Raw genomic sequence first — 6940 nt, 5'->3', positions numbered from 1 at the left:
GATGCACTCGCCACCCCAGTGCGGAACCCGGGGGACTTAAGGCAGTGCCCCCCTCCTCGGTGCTGGTGTCAGGAGACATGAGACAGGGCTGGGGAACCTGAGGCCACACACCCCTCCCAGGCGCCAGGGCTGAGTGACCTGAGGCTGTGCTCCCCGCATCATCACTGGGACCCTGGGACCTGAGGCCAAGTGGGAGGACCTGAGGCTGCGCCCTCCACACAGGCACGGGGGCCGTATGACATGGGGCCTGGCCAGGGGACATGATGCCAAGTCCCACACCTCAGTGCTGGGGCTGGGGGACCTGAGGCCATACCCCCTGCACTACAGTGCTTAATGGGGGTTGGGCCAGCTGGGTCTTGGTCTCCTGCAATTTTGAGGTGCACCCAGGTGGGAGGACACTTGACTCTGGCTGGCCATCCAATCTCCTGCAAGCCCTATCCCATCTGGCCCCATCCCAGATCTGCCCCCCCCCAACCCACCCCAATCAGGGCGGGGCCTGCCTGCCCACAACCCACAGCCCTTGCCCAGGCCTGCCCCACCCTCAATCAGCACCCCAACCCCAATCAGGGGTAGGGTCCATCAGCAAATTACCCATGGCCCCTTTCCCCAGCCAGCCCGGCCCTGATCAGGCCCTGATCTGGCCTCATGCCAGCCAACCTCCTGCCATCTTCTCCTCCTGACAGGCCCAGCCCTGATCCACCCTGATTGGAGAGGGGGCGGACTCTACCCATGCACGAATTCGTGCACTGGGCCTCTAGAAAAAAATAATAGTGTGCACAGCCGGTGGGACTCAGTGGTTAGTCGTGTACACATCAACCAACGTATCACTGGTTCCATTCCAGGTCAAGGCATATACTCAGGTTGTGGGCTCCATCCCAGTAAAGGGAATGCTGGGGGCAGCCTATCAATGATTATCTCTCATCATTGATGTTCCTTCCTCTCCCTTTCTCTCTCAAAAATCAATAAAGACATTTGAAAAATGAACAGTGTTAAGATTGATTTGACTCAACAACAACAAAGCAATTGTGGGCCATCACGTTTTCTTCCAAGTCTTGTAAGCAAAATCATGCCTTGTTCTGTCTTTATACAGGATGTCGCAGTCATAACTTTTAGGGAACAGGAACCAGCCTGGAGCTGGTCTCCCTCAGATTGGCCTATAGTGTTTGAGTTCTTGACTTCATTCAGAAAAGATTTCACAACAGGAGTTCAGAGATTTTGAGGGAACATTTATAAAAGATGGGGATAATGAAAAAAATCTAGGGCTTATGATAGAACAAGGAAAAGCAGAAAGACTAGGTGGGGCTCTTTTGGTCCTCTAGAAACACTCCTGTGAGATCACTGGAGAATCAGAGAAAAGAAGGCCTTGAGCACAGGTCCAGGGAGTTAGCCAGGATGAGCTGCCGTTGCTCATTGCTGCCTTGGTTGCAGGTCGAGCGGGATTCCTTAGAAGCTTAGGAGAGCCAGGCTGTTGTGGTTCAATGGTTGAGCATTGACCTATGAAACTGGAGGTCATGGTTGCATTCCCAGTCAGGACACATGCTCAGGTGGTGGGCTGGATCCCCATTGTGAGGCATGCAGGAGGCATCCTATCAGTGATTCTCTCTCATCATTGATGTTTCTATCCCTCACTCCTCCCTTCCTCTCTGAAATCAATAAAAATATTTTGAATGTATGTTTTACATCAGTTATACTTACATCAAAGTTTAAAAAATGATTAAAACTTGCCACTTCCCAATTATTGTACTACTAGAGGACCGGTGCACAAAATTCATGCATGGGGGGAAGGTCCCTCAGCCTGGCCTGCACCCTCTTGCAGTCTGGCACCCCTTGGGGGATGTCTGCCTGCCAGCACGGGGAGCGGGCCTAAGCCGGCAGTTACACATCCCTCTTGCAGTCTGCGACCCCTCGCTCCTTGCAGTCCACCTGCTTGCTGCTCCCTACTGCTCAGCTTGTTGCTCTTTAGCGCTGCCACAGAGGCAGGAGGGGCTCCTGCCACTGCCACTGCACTCGCCAGCTGTGAGGCCAGCTTCTGGCTGAGTGGCGCTCCCGCTATGGAAGCGCACTGACCACCAGGGGCAGCTCCTGCATTGAGTGCACATCATAGCGACTGGTCGTTCTGATCGTTCCACCATAACCATCACTTAAGGCTTTTATTATATAGATTTTATTATGAAAATTCTTGAGCATATTTCTATCTCCTGTATCAATAAGTTGGAAATATAATATAATGATTTACTACTGAAATATCTCATCTGCCCATATTCAGTGCTATCACGTTGGAAGTTTGAAAGTGACGATGATGAGAGTATTTACACCAGAAAATTGACAAATACTACAAACCTTGACTTCACTTAACATACTGTTGAGTGCTTCAACTTAAACTGAATGGTGGAGAATGTTAGCAACGTAGGCTAATCTTATAAGTGTATCATGCAAATGGGCTTTAAATTGTACATAGGATACAATTTTACAGAAACAATTTTCCTAACAGTATTCAAAACATAAAGTTCCAAAGGGCAAAGAGAAGTTGAGTCCTTGAGGAATGAGTGAGATGCAAACAGATGTGTTAAGTGGTGAAATGAATGACTTCCTATTGATTAAATCATGAATTCATTTTACAAATTGGCAAAAGTTTCTGACCAGACTTTTCAACAAAGGAGATAAAGACAGTGTAAATTGCCAAAACCGGTTTGGCTCAGTGGATAGAGCGTCATCCTGTGGACTGAAAGTTCCAGGTTCGATTCCGGTCAAGGGCATGTACATAGGTTGTGGGCACATCCCCAGTAGGGGGTGTGCAGGAGGCAGCTGGTCGATCTTTCTCTCTCATCGATGTTTCTAGCTCTCTATCCCTCTCCCTTCCTCTCTGTAAAAAATCAATAAAAAATATATATATATATTTAAAGACAGTGTAAATAAATGCATAAAGAAATGCCCTCAATAAAAATTTCTTAGGGATATGGAATTAAAACAAAACAAGTTAACAATATATATCCAGGCCTACAGTTAATATTAAACATCGCATGTGCTCCCAGGGATAATAAAAACTAGAATTTTCATTATTGTGGGTGTCTGGGAAGGCAAAGAAAGGACCATTTTATTTTTTATTTTTTTATTTTTATTGATTTTTTACAGAGAGGAAGGGAGAGGGATAGAGAGTTAGAAACATCAATGAGAGAGAAACATCATTCAGCTGCCTCTTTCACACCCCTCCACAGGTGACATGCCCATAACCAAGGTACATGCCCCCTACTGGAATCGAACCCGGAACCCTTCAGTCCACAAGCCAACGCTCTATCCACCAAGCCAAACCGGTTTCGGCAGAAAGGACCATTTTAGATCACAGCTCTACATATTTTAAAAAGTAAAACACTTACCTATACTGCAATAGTTAGATAAGGAAAACATACATTTGTACAAAGAACTGAACCCAATATTACCAGAAAATTTATTTATAATACCTCAAACCTGGAAATAGCAACAAAACAACAACAACAAAAAAAACATAGATCAATAAAGAGGTTATTTACAGAACACAATACTAAATAGAAAAACAAAACAATTAACATTTCACATAAGCATTAGTGTTGAACCTCAAATTAACTGTGTAGCATGAAAGAGTCCCATACTTGTTAAAGAATACACACACTATACTGTTTATAACATTATGAAAAATGTGAACTAATCTTGTAAACGAAGGAAAATGAGTGACTGCATTTAGAGCTGGGGAAGGCAGAAAGAGAAATTATAAAAGGGCAGGAGGTAAATGTAGGGTGTGGTAAAGTAGGTGTAGAGTTGTTGGTAAGGAAATTAATAAAATAGTTAGTAAATAATAACACAAGAATAATCTCTTCCGGGGCCATTGTACTTCAGTTGGTTGGGCACCATCCCTTGCCCTGAAAGCTCAGTGGTTCCAGTCCAGGACAGGGCACATGCCTATCTGGATGCCCTGTAGGTGGCAGATAGGAGGCAGCAGTTCAATGTTTCACATATCTCCATGTCTCACTCTCTCCCTTCCTCTCTTTCTAAAACGTCAAATACAATATTTTTAAAAAGGAAAATGACTTATATAAAACAAGTGACCCATTGCACGAAATTTGTGCATAGGGGCAGGGGGGCCCTGTCTGGCCTGCATCCTCTCCAATCTGGGACCCCTGTGGAATCAGGTCTAAACCGGCAGTCGGACAACCCCCTCTCAATCCGGGACTGCTGGCTCCTAACTGATCACCTGCCTGCCTGCTTGATCGCTCCTTACCACTCTGCCTCCTGGCCTGCTTGCCCCCAACTGCACCCCCATGCTGGCCTGCTCACCTCCAACTGGTCCCCTCTGCTGATCTGCTCTCCCTCAACTGCCCCCCTCTTCTAGCCTGATAATCTCCAACTGCCCTCCCCTCCTGGCCAGATCACCCCTACCCTCTGCTTTGGCCCCATTACCATGGCTTTGTGCGGAAGGTCGTCTGGAAGGTCTCATGGTCTATTTAGCATATTACCCTTTTATTAATATAGATAGGATATGGCATACTGCCATAACTATAACATATCTACCAGTATTACTCTATGATAATACGTACTTCATGCCATAGGAAGGCATCCAATACATTACATTGTATATGTTGTAATTAGTAGGAAATACTGTATTCGTAGCAATAATATACACCCTGTGACTTCCCTTCCTGATTTGGGAATGGTTCCCCAGCTCTTTGAACGTTTCCTGGCCACTAATGTTTTGTGGTTTGTTTGTTGTTGTTGTTGTTTTTGTCATTCAGTGTAACTTTGTTTACTGTTTATTGCACATGATTTGAGGTCTTTAATTCCTAACCACCAAAGATTCAAAGGACTACTTTTTCCAAGAAGTTTAACATTAATATTAGTGAATTCATGTATTCATGTGTTTTTATTGTATACATCTGAATTATTCACATTGTCATAGATCCTGAACTCATAAGCGTGGACCATGCATAGGCTGGCAGCAAGCCAAGCAGCCACTCTGCAAGCAAACAGATACTCTGCATGAGGAGAAAAGACAGCACAACATTTAATGTCCAGCCTGAGTCACCTAAGAATGTTATATATATTGACTTCTTATTTCATATAGTATTGGGAACTCAACTGCTTGGTTGGTGACAGGGTTGACCTGGTTTCAGGAGGATTATTCCTTAAATAATTAAGGAAAGGGAGGCTCAATCTTTCTTCTTGGTTGCTTGCTCCTCCCCCGTACCTTCATCTTTCTTCTCATCCTCAGCTTCTTGGGCATCTTCTCCTCACCTTCACCTCCTTCTTCCTCCTTTTCATCCTCAAATTCTTCCTTGGCACCTTCTTCCTCTTCCTCAGCCTTTTCCTTCTCCTCCTCTTCAGCTTCTCCTTCAGAGGGGGGTTCATCTTTAGCTTCTCAGCTTTTGCAGCCTCATTGGTCTCCTCCACCTCTATCTCCTCCTACTGGACGTGGCTGATGTATTAAGAAGAGAAGGAGTGAGTGGACATCAATTAGGAGCTAGTCTGTAAACCACAGTAGGCAGATCATTAAAAGACCTGTGAACTCTGGAAGTAGCCACTTGTTATGCTTCCCATGCTGGTGAAACTAAGCCAAGTCTACTCACCTTCTAAGAGTTTCCTGTAAGCTGCAATGTCAATGTCCAAAGCCATCTTCACATTGAGGAGGTCCTGGTATTCTTTTAAATGTCATGCCATTTCACTCTTTGTAGTTCTAATTCTCTGATTTGTTGATTGTGTCCTGCATAGTACTAATGTCGGCGTTTTGCTTATCCTCCAACTCTGGCAGCTGCTTTCCCAGAGCTTCATTCATGCCCAGGCTTGTTCAGTCTCCAGGGTCTTGGCCTTGAGCAGGCCATGGCTCTTGGACACCTCGTCCTTGGCGGTGTGCACAGCGTAGGTGTTCTTGGCAGCATTCTCTGTCAGCATGGTGAAGCGGCTCTTGTACCATTCTTTGGCATTCTACATGTTCTTGGAAGCCAGCTTCTCGTACTAGGAGCAGATGTCCTTGAGAGTGGTGGAGAGGTTGGACTTGGAGAACACATCCATCTCCACGGAGATCTGAGCGAGTGTACTGGATCTGCGCCTGAAGCTTGGCAATCTCCTCTTCATGCACCTTCTTCAGAAAGGTGATTTCGTCCATCAGGCTGTCGATGCGCTTTTTGAGCTCAGCACTGGCGAGAGCCGCCTCCTCTGCACATTTGCGCATCTCCATCAGCCAGCACTCCATGTCCTCATGGTTCAGCACCTCTTCCTGGTAGCGCGCCTACAGATTTCTCCCAATCCTTTTCGAACCTCGGTGCCTCCTAACTGCCCACTGCCCTCTCCTCGCCAGGGACAGGGCGTGGTGAGCTGGGGCACAGGCATCCCATTTTCATTAAAATGTTCAACCTGGGCCTGCTCCACCAGTGTCTGCAGGCGGTTCAGGGGTAGAAAGTGATCCCGGAGATACTGCCCGCCTGGCCTGCCTGATTCCCAATTGAGGCCCGGAACTCTTGGGCAGCTTATGGCGCTGCCCGCCCCAATCTCGGCCCAGACCTGCAGGTGACATCTGGCACTGCCCGCCCCGCCTGCATATGCAAATTTACCCGCCATCTTTGTTGGGTTAATTTGCATATCAGCCCTGATTGGCTGGTTGGCATAGCGGATGTATGGTCAATTGGCATCTTTCTCTTTTATTAGTGTAGATAAGAGAATAAACTCTGTGATTTGCATTCCCATATCTGTAAGACTACTTTTTTTTAAATTTCTTTATTGATTAAGATGTCACATATTTGTCCTCATCCCCCCATTTCCATCCCACACCCCTCCCCACGGATGCCCCAACCCCCTGTTGAACTTAACCATTGGTTAGGCTTGTATGCATGCACACAAGTCCTTTGGTTGATCTCTCCCCCCTCCCCCCACCCTCCCCTATCCTCCCTCTGAGGCCCGATAGTCCGATCGATGCCTC

Source organism: Eptesicus fuscus, unplaced genomic scaffold, assembly GCF_027574615.1.
Source record: "Eptesicus fuscus isolate TK198812 unplaced genomic scaffold, DD_ASM_mEF_20220401 scaffold_74, whole genome shotgun sequence".
Lineage (NCBI taxonomy): Eukaryota > Metazoa > Chordata > Mammalia > Chiroptera > Vespertilionidae > Eptesicus > Eptesicus fuscus.
The sequence above is the reverse complement of the archived record's forward strand: the minus strand, read 5'-3'. Positions refer to the sequence as shown.